Here is a 15,081-nt window from a genome sequence, read left to right as displayed (position 1 = left end):
TATTTCCTTTCAGTCTGCTAGAAAGAAAAGGAAAAGGGCTGAGTTGGCAGATCTGGAACAACAAATTAATAGATTGGATAAATGAAATGCAATGCATCCATCCATGGAGATTTATAAGAAGATCCTCTTATTAAGATTTAGATACAATCAGATTCTTTCAGATCGCTTGGCTAGGGGATTTTTATTTACGCAACAAACCTTTTTTGAATTTGGTGAAAAACCTCATAAATTACTGGCTAGACAAATTAGGAAATTGATCATACTATAAGTAAAGTTAAGTCAGAAAATGGTGTCATATTAACATCTCACACGGACATTAATAGCAGATTCAAACAGTTCTATGAGGAATTATACTCCTCCAGGGCCTCAATCAATGACCTGGCTGATGAAAAATTCTTGGATAGTTTTGATCTCCCCACTCTAGATCAGAAAGACCATGACTTCCTCAATGCAGAACTTTCAGTTTCTGAAATACAAGACTCGATTAGGTCAATGAAGTGCGGAAAAGCCCCTGGCCCTGATGGGTACTCTTGTGAATTTTACAAACAATTCAGTGATCTCTTTTCACCTTATTTATTTAAAATGTATACTCATGCAAATACTATTGGCATGCTACCTCCTACGTTAAACGAGGCTACCATAACAGTATTACTTAAAAAGGGGAAAGATCCAGAAGAAGTAAGTAGCTTTAGGCCAATTTCACTTTTAACATGTGACCAAAAAATTCTGGCTAAAGCTTTGTCCAACAGGCTTCGGTCTGTAATTGATAAACTTGTTCACCCTGATCAGACAGGATTTATACCAAATAGGCACTCCTTTTTAATATAATTTACTCCCACAACACACATGCAAAGGACCTGGTTATAGTGTCTCTTGATGCAGAGAAAGCTTTTGACCAATTGGAGTGGTCTTATCTGTTTAAAGTTTTAAGAAAGTTTGATATTGGTGATAGTTTCGAAAAGTGGATATCGATTCTCTACCGTAGGCCCTCTGCAAGAATTCTCACTAATAAGATGCTCTCTTCAACGTTTCAACTACACAGAGGTTCCAGACAAGGTTGCGCCTTATCTCCCTTACTCTTTGCTTTGGCACTCGAGCCCTTAGCATACACTATTCGTTCCGACCCCAAAATACATGGATTTTGCACAGAGAATACACTAAGTAAAATCTCATTGTATGCTGACGACATCCAGTAATATATTACTAAGCCTAATTTACTAATCGCAAGAATCTTGGAAATTATCTCTCATTTTGGTACATTTTCAGGATACCGGATAAACTAAATTAATGCCTATAAAGGTTCGAGATCTTTCTGTTATACACAGCAAAAATGTACGTATTTAGGAATTGAGGTTACAAAGATTTCCAGTCATTATTTAAGGCTAACTATCCCCCTCTAGTGTCTAAATTGAAAAATAATATTCAGTTTTGGAGATCACTTCATATTTCCTTGGTAGGTAGGGTTAATATTATTAAAATGATTTTTCTTCCTCAAATTCTCTATCTTTTTCAGAACATCCCAATATTTTTACCTAAGATTTTTTTCAAGCAATTAGATTCAATCATTATTTCTTTTTTATGGGAGTATAAAGCCCATCGGATAAGTAAAGCTCATCTTTGTAAGCCTAAAGATGAAGGCGGATTGGCACTCCCAAATTTCTCTCTTTATTACTATGCCAGTGCTATTCATACTATTATAATGTGGCTAGACCCCAACTTTGCACACCCCACTTTGATCCAAATGGAAACAGAAGCATGTAGCCCATATGATATTGGGGCAGTGATCTTGTCTCCTACAAAGATAGAGAAATTGGCTTACAATCATAATTGTATAATCCATAGTACTATTTGCATTTGGAAGCAGATTAAATCAAAATTTGTAATAAAGTCCTTATCTTTTCTCTTACCAATTGGAGGGAATCCATCATTTAGTCCTTCTACAATGGATTCTGCTTTCACAAAGTGGAGAGACGTGGGTATTCGGAATATTGGGGACCTATTCATTGATGGTTCTTTTGTCTCCTTTAGTCAGCTGCAGGAAAATACGGTCTGCATAAAAACAATTTTTTCTGATATTTGCAGCTCAGGGACTATGTAAGAAAGCATTTTCCTTGTCTAGATGAGGCTTCTTCTGCTAAGTTTGATGAACTTTTAGGGCTTGGATGTGGGGTTAGTCATTTGATTTCTCTGTTGTATAACCCTTTACTATCCACAACTCCACCTTCTACACAGGGTATAAGATTACAGTGGGAGCAGGAAATGGGGGAGGAGATATGTGATTAATTTATGGGTTAATGCGTTAGAGAATGTCCATAAATGCTCTGTTAATGTTACGACAGAAGAAGGGAAGACAAGAAGGCTGGATCCAGATGCGGTTAAAGGTTTTAATGAAATTATAAATAAATACAAAAACAGGTAGACATGGGAACAAATCAAACATCCACGATGGGAAACTGAAATTAACAGGAGCAAACATTAACACGGGTGAGGCACAGGATCAAAACACATACCAGGACAGACGTGCCAACTACATTTAACGATCGACAAAGATTGTGGAACAAACAGGGTTAAATGCACAGGGAGAGTGACGATCAAACGGGACACAGGTGAGAACAATGAGTGACTGCTGGCAGTGATGAGTGCAGGGAACTCTGGGAAGTGTAGTTTTATGACAAAGACTAGTGAAACACAGGGCAGACAACAAGGAAACGTGACAAGAAATGTGCTAGGTGACATGTGAAAACAAGAAACACGGGGCAGACAACAAGAGATCGTGACATAACCCCCCCTAAAAGGACCGGATTCCAGACGGTCCAAAAGAAACCACAAACAACAACAAAAAAAACAACAAAATGTACAGGGAGTGAGGGGCTAGAACAGGGAGGAAAACAGACAGTCCACGGGGGCACAAGGGGCAAGGAGACAGACCAAGAAGGCACAAGGGGCAGACAGGCAGTCCACGAAGGCACAAGGGGCAATTAGGCAGTCCACGGGGGCAAAAAGGGAAATGAGACGGTCCACGGGGCCAATTAGGCAGTCCCCGGGGGCACAAAGGGAAAGGTTTAGGAGCCCAGGAGGTATTGACCGGACAGGGACAGGTTTAGGTGGTCTGGGAGGCGTCGACCGGGCAGGGACAGGTTTAGGTGGCCCGGGGGCTGGCCACAAGGCAAGGGCTGGTTCAGGGGGCCTGGGAGGTGGCCACAGGACAGAGGCCGGTTTTGGGGGCCTAGGAGATGGCCGCGGGGCAAGGGTCGGTTCAGGGGGCCTGGGAGGTGGCCAAAGGACAGAGGCCGGTTTTGGGGGCCTAGGAGATGGCCGTGGGGCAAGGGCCGGTTCAGGGGGCCTGGGAGGAGGAGTGGCCACTGGGGAGGCTGGCGGAGCCGTAGGAGGCTCTGGAGGCGGATCCGTAGGAGGCTCAGGAGGCTCTGTGGGCGGCGCCGTAGGAGGCTTTAGGGGCTGAGACCTGGAAGGCTCTGGAGTTTCTGGGGGCAGAGCCGTAGGAGGCTCTGGAGGCGGAGCCATAGGTGGCTCGGGAGGCGGAGCCGTAGGAGGCTCGGGAGGCGGAGCCGTAGGAGGCTCGGGAGGCGGAGCCGTAGGAGGCTCGGGGGGCTCTGAGGGTGGAGCCGTAGGAGGCTCGGGAGGCAGAGCCGTAGGAGGTTCGGGAGGCAGAGCCGTAGGAGGTTCGGGAGGCAGAGCCGTAGGAGGTTCGGGAGGCAGAGCCGTAGGAGGCTCGGGAGGCGGAGCCGTAGGAGGCTCGGGAGGCGGAGCCGTAGGAGGCTTGGGAGGCTCTGAGGGCGGAGCCGTAGGAGGCTCAGAGGGCTCTGGGGCGGAGCCGTAGGAGGCTCGGGAGGCGGAGCTGAGGGAGGCTCTGGAGGCTCAGGAGGCGGAGCCGAGGGAGGCTCAGCTGAGGGAGGCCCTGGAGGCTCAGCTGAGGGAGGCTCTGGAGGCAGAGCCGTGGGAGGCTCAGGAGGCAGAGCAGAGGGAGGCTCAGGAGGCAGAGCAGAGGGAGGCTCAGGAGGCAGAGCAGAGGGAGGCTCAGGAGGCAGAGCAGAGGGAGGCTCGAGAGGAGGAGCCCTGGGTATCTCGGGAGGAGGAGCCCTGGCAGACTCGAGAGACTTGAGAGATGGAGCCCTGGGAGGCGGAGCCCTAGGTGGCTTGGGAGGAGGAGCCCTGCGTGGCTCGGGAGACTCGAGAGGCGGAGCCCTAGGAGGCTCGAGAGGCGCTGGCTCTTGGACGGTCCTGGCTACTGGCGCTGGCCCTTGGACGGTCATGGCTGCTGGCGTTGGCCCTGGGACGGTCATGGCTGCTGGCGCTGGCTCTTGGACGGTCGAGGCTACAGGCGCTGGCTCAAGGACGGCAGAGGCTACAGGCGCTGGCTCTGGGACGGTAGAGGCTACAGGTGCTGGCTCTGGGACGGTAGAGGCTACAGGCGCTGGCTCTGGGACAGTAGAGGCTACAGGCGCTGGCTCTGGGACGGTAGAGGCTACAGGCGCTGGCTCTCTGACCGAGGCAGGCGTGGGCTCTGGCTCGCTGACCGTGGCAGGCGTGGGCTGGGAGGCGGAAGCCTTCCTTCTCCTCCTCCTTCGGGCGGACGGAGTTGGCGGTGCTGGTTCGTTGACGGCGACAGGCGTGGGGGTTTCCTCACTGACCGGAGGGGCTGGCGAGCCGCATACCAGCAGCGTCTCCGCCACGAAATCACGGAGCGTCCAGCCGCGTGTCGCCAGTGGCAATCGCTCCCTGAGCGAAACGGACAGGCCATTCTTAAAAAAATACCACCAGGGAAGAGTCAGGGAAGTCGGTGGCACATGCTAGGATCAGGAAATCCCTAACGTGATCCTCCACCGGGCGGCTTCCTTGCTTCAGGTCCAGGAGGCGGCAGCTTGCCCGGAGAACCGCTGGATCCATTGTTTGGGTCGATCGTTCTGTTACGACAGAAGAAGGGAAGACAAGAAGGCTGGATCCAGATGCGGTTAAAGGTTTTAATGAAATTATAAATAAATACAAAAACAGGTAGACACGGGAACAAATCAAACATCCACGATGGGAAACTGAAATTAACAGGAGCAAACATTAACACGGGTGAGGCACAGGATCAAAACACATACCAGGACAGACATGCCAACTACATTTAACGATCGACAAAGATTGTGGAACAAACAGGGTTTAAATGCACAGGGAGAGTGATGATCAAACGGGACACAGGTGAGAACAATGAGTGACTGCTGGCAGTGATGAGTGCAGGGAACTCTGGGAAGTGTAGTTTTATGACAAAGACTAGTGAAACACGGGGCAGACAACAAGGAAACGTGACAAGAAATGTGCTAGGTGACATGTGAAAACAAGAAACACAGGGCAGACAACAAGAGATCGTGACAGTTAACTCTCGGCATTGCCTTATCCAATTTAAGATTATTCATCGACTTCATTACTCTAAAACGAAGCTGCATAGAATTTTTTCAGATGTTTCCCCAATATGTGATAAATGTCAGACAGAGGAAGCCACACTCTTGCATAGTTATGCTCTTTGCTCTAAGTTAACTCCATTCTGGACTAATATTTTTCAAATTCTGTCAGAAATATTACATGTTGAATTAGAGCCTGATCCACTTGTGGTGATATTCGGAATCTCAGATAGCATTACTTTTCAAAAACGACAAACTGGATCAGTTTGATAAGATTTGGTCTTCCCTTCTCTGCTACCTTGATAGCTCAGTTTAAGTTGGCGTGCTTAGGTAGGCTGAGTGTGTAGTACTGATTGCCCCATTAGTGTGGTATGTCTTATGTCCCTAAGGTGGGGTGGGTGGTAATGGGAACTGTTCTTTTTATTTAAATTTTTTATTTTATTTTATTTTTATTTATTTATTTGTATTTACTTATTTATTTATTTTATGTTGCCTTTATGCTTTTATGTTTATAATGAGGAATCATAAAAAGCGATGTAACAATGATTGTCAAATAATAAAAACATTTTAAACAAAAATGTAGCACACATACCGTCATTTGCATTCCCTTTTATGGCTGTTTGCCAGAAAGAAAACAAAATATAGATATTTTATAGGTGTTTGTGATTGACAGCTTTTAAAATACTTCACTTATCTATGATACAGTAAACACCACATAAATCTGATTAAAAATAAAAAGATGAAAAATTTCCCTTAATGCCGACAGAGAGAGTTATTGTTGCACATAAAACATTCAAAACAATGCAAGGAACGCAAAAAAAAACACTAAAATGCAGGGTCACTGCGCATGTCCCGCACAAAAGAGGAGGTAGAGCAGTGGTGGGACAAGTTGTTTGGTACAGGGTCCACATCAGGCTTTAAAGGAATAATTCACAAAAAATTCTCTCATCAGTTAGTCACCCGTATTGCCATCCCAGATGTGTATGACTTTCTTTCTTCAGAAGAACACAGATGAAGCGTTTTAGAAGAATATCTCTGCTCTTTTGGTCCATACAATGCAAGTGAATGGGTGCAAAATTTTGAAGCTCCTAAAATCACATAATTCAGCATAAACGTAGCCTAATTCATGTGACTCCAGTGGTTAAGTCTGTCTTGGTTGGTTGGGTGAGAAATGTATCAATATTTAAGTCAATTATTTCTATAAATTCTTTTACCTGTTCAGTCAATCTCCACTTTAACTTTCACTTTCTTCTTCTTTTGTTTTTGGTGATTCACATTCTTCATGCATCTTCACGCATATCTCCATCTACTGGGCAGGGAGAGCAAACAATGTACTTAAATATTGTAACGGTTACCCTGTCTTGTCTCACTGTTGCCCTTTCTTTGTAATTTTGTCACTTTTGTTATTCCTTAGTTTTCACTTTTGTCACCCTTGTACCTCCATAGTCTTGTTTTCCCTCGTGTTCACTGTTCATTGTTTTCACCTGCCCTTGTTAATTTGCCTTTGGTTTCTGTTAATCACCTTGTCACCTAGTTTGTGTTCTGTTTGTTCATTGGCCCCTTTTTCTCATGTTTTTTGTATTTATATCCTGTTTTTTTGGTTTAGTCCTTGTCTGTAATTGAATGCTGTTGTACGTAGTTTGTGCTCGCTCCCATGCCTGTGTTCACGTGTTCCGGTTCCTGTGTTTTCGTGTTTTGTTTTCATTTGCCCATCGTGGTAGTTTTGTTTATTCCATGCCTGTGTTCCCGTGTTCCAGTTCCTGTGTTTTCGTGTTTTGTTTTCATTTGCCCATTGTGGTAGTTTTGTTTATTCATGCCTGTTTGTTTCCTTTAATCAATAAACCCGCATTTGGATCCTCATCCCTTGTCTGACTCTGACCTCATTCGTTACAGAACGACAGAACCACACAATGGATCCAGCGGTTATTCGGGCCAACTACCGGTTGCTCAGCCTCAAACAAGAGGACCGCCCTGTTGAAGACCACATCAGCGACTTCCTCGCGCTGGCGAAGTTCACGGACTTCCCGGACTCAGCCCTGGTGGTTTTCTTCAGGGACACTTTACACGTTTAGCTCAGGGGCGTTTGCGCCCGGCTACGTGTGATTGGACTCTCCACGACTTCCTAGAGGCGACCTTACTGGTCTGCGGCTCGCCGTACACCGTTGGCTTCGCCGAGAAGGACCCTACCTCTCCACCCGCTGTGGAGACCCTTCAGCCGTCCGGGGCTCCTCCTGTCACGCCTACCCCGGTCTGCAAGCCAGAGCCTACGCCTGCCCTGGCCAGCGAGCCTGAAGTCACGCCGACCAGGAACAGCGTTCCAGCGTAGCCTCGACCGTCCCTGAGCCAGCGCCTGTAGCCTCGACCGTCCCTGAGCCAGCGCCTGTAGCCTCGACCGTCCCTGAGCCAGCGCCTGTAGCCTCGACCGTCCCTGAGCCAGCGCCTGTAGCCTCGACCGTCCCTGAGCCAGCGCCTGTAGCCTCGACCGTCCCTGAGCCAGCGCCTGTAGCCTCGACCGTCCCTGAGCCAGCGCCTGTAGCCTCGACCGTCCCTGAGCCAGCGCCTGTAGCCTCGACCGTCCCTGAGCCAGCGCCAGTAGCCATGACCGTCCAAGAGCCAGCGCCAGTAGCCAGGTCCGTCCAAGAGCCAGTGCCAGTGGTCGTGCCCATCCTAGAGCCAACACCTCCCGAGCCTTCCAGGGCTCCTCCTCCCGAGTCTCTCAAGTCTCTCGAGTCTTCTAGGGCTCCTCCTCCCGAGCTTTCCAGAGCTCCGCCTTCCGAGTTTCCCGAGCTTTCCAGAGCTCCGCCTTCCGAGTTTCCCGAGCTTTCCAGAGCTCCGCCTTCCGAGTTTCCCGAGCTTTCCAGCGCTCCGCCTTCCGAGTTTCGAGCTTTCCAGGCTCCGCCTTCCGTGTTTCCGAGCTTTCCAGAGCTCCGCCTTCCGTGTTCCGAGCTTTCCAGAGCTCCGCCTTCGAGTTTCGAGCTTTCCAGAGCTCCGCCTTCCAAGTTTCCGAGCTTTCCAGAGCTCCGCCTTCGAGTTTCGAGCTTTCCAGAGCTCCGCCTCGAGCTTTCAGAGCCCGCCTCCGGGCTTCCAGAGCCCGCCTCCGGGCTTTCAGAGCCCCGCCTCCCGGGCTTTCCAGAGCCCGCCTCCCGGGCTTTCCAGAGCCCCACCTTCCGAGCTTCCCGAGCTTTCCAGAGCTCCGCCGCAAGCCCCTCGAGCCTCCCAGGGCTCCGCCCCTCAAGCCTCCCAGGGCTCCGCCCCTCAAGCCTCCCAGGGCTCCGCCCCTCAAGCCTCTCGAGCCTCCCAGGGCTCCGCCCCTCAAGTCTCTCGAGTCTTCCAGGGCTCCGTCTCTCAAGCCTCCCGAGCTTTCCAGAGCTCCGCCCTCGAGCTTCCCAGGCTCCACTCAAGCCCCTCGAGCCTCCCAGGGCTCCGCCCCTCAAGCCTCCCAGGGCTCCGCCCCTCAAGCCTCCCAGGGCTCCGCCCCTCAAGCCTCTCGAGCCTCCCAGGGCTCCGCCCCTCAAGTCTCTCGAGTCTTCCAGGGCTCCGTCTCTCAAGCCTCCCGAGCTTTCCAGAGCTCCGCCCTCCGAGCTTCCCAGAGCTCCACCTCTCAAGCCTCTCGAGCCTTCCAGGGCTTCGCCTCTCAAGCCTCTCGAGCCTACCTGGGCTCCGCCTCTCGAGCCTCCTGGGGCTCCGCCTCTCAAGCCTCTTGAGCCTTCCAGAGCTCCGCCCTCCGAGCTTTCCAGGGCTCCGCCCCTCAAGCCTCTTCAGCCTCCCAGGGCTCCGCCCCTCAAGCCCCTCGAGCCTCCCAGGGCTCCGCCCCTCAAGCCCCTCGAGCCTCCCAGGGCTCCGCCCCTCAAGCCCCTCGAGCCTCCCAGGGCTCCGCCCCTCAAGCCCCTCGAGCCTCCCAGGGCTCCGCCCCTCAAGCCTCTCGAGCCTCCCAGGGCTCCGCCCCTCAAGCCTTCCAGGGCACCGCCCCTCAAGCCTCTCGAGCCTTCCAGGGCTCCGCCTCTCGGGCATTCCAGGGCTCCGCCTCTTGAGCCACCCGAGCCTTCGACGGCTCCGCCCTCAGAGCTTCCCGAGTCTCCTACGGCTCCGCCTCCCGAGCCTCCTGCGGCTCCGCCTCCAAAGCCTCCTGCGGCTCCACCTCCAAAGCCTCCTGCGGCTCCGCCTCCAGAGCCTTCCTCGGCTCCGTCTCCTGAGCCTTCCTCAGCTCCGTCCCCGGAGCCTTCCAGGCCTCCGCCTCTAGAACTGCCTACGGCGCCACCGCCCTCTGCTCCACTTCCTGAGCCATCCTCGGCTCCACCTCCTAGGCCTCCCTCAGCCCCGCCTCCTGAGCCTCCCTCAGCCCCGCCTCCTGAGCCTCCCTCTGCTCCGCCTCCTGAGCCCCCAGAGCCTTTTTCAGCTCCGCCTCCTGAGCTCCCAGAGCCTCCCCCAGCTCTGCCTCCTGCTCCTCCAGAGCTTTCCATGGGTCCGCCTCCCTTGGCTCCGCCTCCTGGGCCTCCAGAACCTCCCACAGCTTCGTCTCCAGAGCCCCTCTCAGCTCCGCCTCCGGGACCTGCCCCTGTCCTGAGGTTGCCTCCCAGGCCTCCTGGACCTGTCCCTGTCCGATGGCCACCTCCCAGGTCCCCTGAACCGGCCCTTGCCTTGTGTCCAGCTCCCAGGCCATCCAAACCGGCCTCTGTCCTGTGGCCACCTCCCAGGCCCCCCGAACCGGCCCCTGCTCTGCGGCCATCTCCCAGTCCACCTAAACCCGCCCCTACCCGGTGGAAGCTTCCCAGGCCACCCGACCTGGTTCCCAGCACACACCCCCAGAGACTGCTAATCTGCCCTCTCGCCCTCCTTTGTCTGTCTCCGTGTCCCTTGTGCCCCCCTTGGCCTGCCTGCATGCCCCTCGTTGCTCCCTGGACTGCCTGCGTGCCCCTCGTCGCCCCCCGGACTGCCGGTCTGCCTCTCGTTGCCCCCTGGACTGCCTGTCTGCCCTTTGTGCCCCCTGTCATTTGTCAGTTGTTCTTCCTGTTTTTTTTTTGTTTTGTTGATCGTCTGGTATCCGATCCTTGAGGGGGGGGGGCTATGTAACGGTTACCCTGTCTTGTCTCACTGTTGCCCTTTGTTTGTAATTTTGTCACTTTTGTTATTCCTTAGTTTTCACTTTTGTCACCCTTGTACCTCCATAGTCTTGTTTTCCCTCGTGTTCACTGTTCATTGTTTTCACCTGCCCTTGTTAATTTGCCTTTGGTTTCTGTTAATCACCTTGTCACCTAGTTTGTGTTCTGTTTGTTCATTGGCCCCTTTTTCCCATGTTTTTGTATTTATATCCTGGTTTTTGGTTTAGTCCTTGTCTGTCGTTGAATGCTGTTGTACGTAGTTTTTGCTCGCTCCCATGCCCGTGTTCCAGTTCCTGTGTTTTCGTGTTTTGTTTTCATTTGCCCATTGTGGTAGTTTTGTTTATTCATGCCTGTTTGTTTCCTTTAATCAATAAACCCGCATTTGGATCCTCATCCCTTGTCTGACTCTGACCTCATTCGTTACAAATATTGATCTGTTTCATGTATCATATTACTTCTTTATTTATCCACTTTAACAACTGGAGTCATATGGATTACTTCTGTGCTGCCTTTATGTTCTTTTTGGAGCTTCAACATGTTGGCATCCATTCACTTGCATTGTATGGATCTACAGAGCTGAAATATTCTTCTAAAAACCTTTATTTTTGTCATACACATCTGGGATGGGTGAGTAAATAATGAGAGAATGTTCCTTTTTGGTGAACTATCCCTTTAAGTAGCACATGGGGGCACATTGCACTCCTTTTGAGATACAATGTTCAGCATTGATTTCGTTTTTGTATCTTTTTATCTCATTCTAATGTTTGCTCTGAAGTGTATTTGTGACTGGAGGAATATTCTGCCTGAAGTATTGCTCTACAAAGTTTGATACTTTTCTGTCAGGCATTAGAAAAACATGATCAAGGTGAAGCATAATTATAAATTATTTTATCATCTCTACTTTCCTGGTAATTTATTATAGAAATTAACACTCTACATCAGGGCTCAGTATTAATAAAAACAAACAATATTATTAAAAAATATTATTAATACAAATGTCACTGATTTATTCTATTACATTAATATTTGTAAAGTTACTCAAGTTATTCAGACAAAAGCAGTGAGTTGTTTTCTCATTTCCTTGTTATTGTTGTTTGATTAAAAGCATTTTTATTACATACTAGAGAGAGTGGTGTATTCAGTTACATGTACACTTCAGTCTGACATTTTGATATAAATAAGCTTTTTGTCCCACTGTTTAAATTTGCTTTAGACCGAACCGACTCCGTTCAAAGAAGTGCATTGGCATCGTTTAGGCTCGTGCCTACATTAGCACTCTTGGAGCACACGCACATAAATCTTTTATATTTGATCTAGATCAACCAATCAGTGGTTGTCTACATTGCGATCAATGTAATGAACACCCCTGTTCTAGATGTAGATCATAGGCTAAGAATAGAAAACTAGTAAAAAGTTTATCACCAATATCGAGGACATCTCTTTCTTTTCTCTGATAAACATCAAGATCATTTTATCTCCCAGCCCTATTGATAACATTGCCTTAATCTCTCACATTAACCAAATAATATCAGTGATAGAAAGCTAAATTATAGACCCACAGAATTTAGTAAGCACAGATATTAAATCTCCACAGCACGTGGAGGCTTCACGCTATTCTCCACGATCCACAGACAACTTACCACGTGCCCTATTTTGAGCGAGAACTCCTAATCGTGACCACGAGAAGGTTACCCCATGTGACTCTACCCTCCCTAGCAACCGGGACAATTTGGTTGCTTAGGAGACCTGACTGGAGTCACTCAGCACGCCCTGAATTCAAACTCACGACTCCAGGTGTGATAGTCAGCGTCAATACTCACTGAGATACACAGGACTAAAAGTATACCATTTTTAAACAACTTACAAAGTACAATTCCTGGGAAAAACGACTTAATTACAGTAACGTATTTGTAATTCTTCACTTTACACCCCTGGTTGAGGCCAACATCTGTTAGTTCTCCATGTCTTCAGCTGGGGCTCACAGCAATACAATTCAAACATAGCCATACTCGTTTCAAGTATAAAATCTTATCTGGTCACAGGAGTATTTCAATAAATGTAACTCTTCTGATTCCTTTAATATCCCTACAATGTTTTTTGTATCATGGGGGACACAAGCATTTGAGAGGCTGGGGAGAAAATCCCACTACTTGATTACACTACTGGGGAAAATCCCTGCAAATACTGAGGTCATGTGATTTTTGCATTAAAACTCTGGCATAAATTCACAATCTTTATTTTAAAAGAACATGGCAGCATTTGTAAAGGGTGAGTTCAGCTCAGTGTGTCCATACAATGCAAGATCAGGTGCCATCAGGCTGCTGGTGGTTTGACAGTCCAAAAGGTATATGTTGGCAGCATAAAGTTAATCCACACGACTCTATTCAATCAATTAATGTCTTCTAAAGGAAATCAATAGGTTTGTGTAAAAAATACATAGATAATTATAACTTTATTAACTTAAAAAAAATCACTTCCTGCTAGAAGTTGACACATCAGTGATGTAAGCGCAATTGAGAGTGCAATTGAAGAGAGAAGTCGAGGCGTCGCTTTATACACAATAGAGGCAGCGTGTCACATGAGAGTTAGGTAAATTGAATCAGAAATACAGCGCTGGGCGGAAACAACAACTTAAAGGTAAAAACGTTTTAATTATCAATTTGATTCTTACACCTGTCGGTTTGCTACAGAAGACATTAATTGATCGACTGGAGTCGTGTGGTGATGGTGTACCAACATTTATTTACATTGATATCTGTTATTTTAGTCTGCAACATGTATGCTTCGCTCACACATTTATAAATCCTCTCTGATTAGATACAAAAGCTTGAAAGTTGTAAAATTGTAATCAATGCATTTCCATTCAGTGATGATGTGGCTCTGTTGAGGAGATCCTACCTAAAAAGAAAAGACATCACTACCAGTGAAACTGTATTTCAACATTGGGTCATTTCATAACAAAGTCAAATCTTATTAATGTAAACTCTATAACAGAAATAACAGGTTATCCTATTTAACTCCACCATATATCAAACATTATGTCCTTTAATTACTTTTACAATACAATACTCAAAAGAATACCAATGTGTACTGTGTTTGAGCCTCTTAGGGGTGGATTTACCACAAAGACAATCCCTAACAAAACTGCTGCCGAAAAGTTTAAAAATGCAAAAATATTATTGTCTAAAAACTATTACCTCCTAATGCATTAAGCAAATGACACACGAGTAAGGCAATGCATGACTCTCTGAAATGAAGACATGCACACAAGTGACATTATTAACAGCATTATTAAACAGATGAACTAATGATCATCATCAAAGATAATATCTAAGCATTTAGATAAAACACAAAAGACACTAACTGTTTCTCAACACAATTTACTGGTAGAGAAGATGACAATGTATTTAAATATATGTTATACTGTTATGAGACATACAACTGTAATATAATAAAGAACTTTAGACTTCTGCCTTTGCCTTGCACATTTGGTCCTCTATGAACATTAGTGCAGAAAACACCACAGGGTTATTCCGGGAAATGAAAACAGTCTTTTTGAGAAGGTAAATTCAGTTTTAACATCTATTCACCTAAGTGGACGTTGGTGAACGTCCGGGGGACGTCCCCTCTTTGCTGGGTCTGCAGCACTGGGGCAGGTGCACTTTGGTCAGAGTGGAAGAAATGTGATTAAAGCGTTTACATGCCAGTATAAAGCGATTAAAACAGGAGTACTCCACAGATCTTACTGCGATTAGTATAACTCTGATTATTAGCCTAATCGCAATATCATAATCACAATATTAGGTTTACATGAGCTACAGTTTAATTGCAGTATTGCTTTAATCAAATTATAATTGCATTATGAGGGTGCATGTAAACGTAACCAATGTACAGCTGCGTCAGACGGATTCTTTTGTGTCATAAATGTACAGTTTTAGGTTGCTGAGTTAAATGTAGTTTAATTTGAAAAACACGAATGCAAAATGATGTCATTCTTAGAATTTTGACAAACTTAAGACAAAAATGTAAAAGTAGCTTTATGCATACAACCACTGAACATTGTTGTGGTGGCCAAATTAAACAAGGTTTAATTTTAGGTTTTGTTCCTTCAAGGCTGCTGCTTATAAAGACTTGCAGCTCTTCTCTTTAGATGCCTTCTTTTGCTATATTTGAATTTTGTACATACATTCACCCAGCTGTGCAACAATGCATTTTTCTTTCCACGACTGCAAAAGCAATAAGATAGTTGTGGATAAGAAGCAGATCAATATTTAAGAACTTTTTATTAAAATCTCCACTCTCACTTTCAGATGTGAAAATGAAACTAAACAGCCACCACGTGACTTTCAGATGTGAATATGAAAGTAAATATTTATAAGAAACCGATTATTATTTAAGTCCTTAAATCTCCACCTTTCACAAGCCCCAACAAGAAGGTGGATGAATGTGAATGTGAAAGTGTAAATTGATTGTAAAAGGACTTAAATATTGATTTATTTCTCACCCACACCTATCAAACTGCTTTGGAAGATGTAGATTTAAACACGGGGTCTTATGGATTACTTTTATATTTTCTTTAT

The 15,081-nt window shown here is 47.0% G+C and overlaps 1 protein-coding gene across 1 annotated transcript in view; it reads right to left on the bottom strand.

The window, feature by feature from the left end:
- Positions 1–15,081, bottom strand: part of LOC127648948 (oocyte zinc finger protein XlCOF6-like) — a 273,047-nt gene that overhangs the window by 134,688 nt on the left and 123,278 nt on the right. The gene's annotated exons all lie outside the window — the stretch shown is intronic.

The sequence above is a fragment of the Xyrauchen texanus genome, chromosome 9, assembly GCF_025860055.1.
Source record: "Xyrauchen texanus isolate HMW12.3.18 chromosome 9, RBS_HiC_50CHRs, whole genome shotgun sequence".
In the NCBI taxonomy this organism is placed as follows: domain Eukaryota; kingdom Metazoa; phylum Chordata; class Actinopteri; order Cypriniformes; family Catostomidae; genus Xyrauchen; species Xyrauchen texanus.
This window is presented reverse-complemented; position numbering and strand designations above follow the sequence as displayed.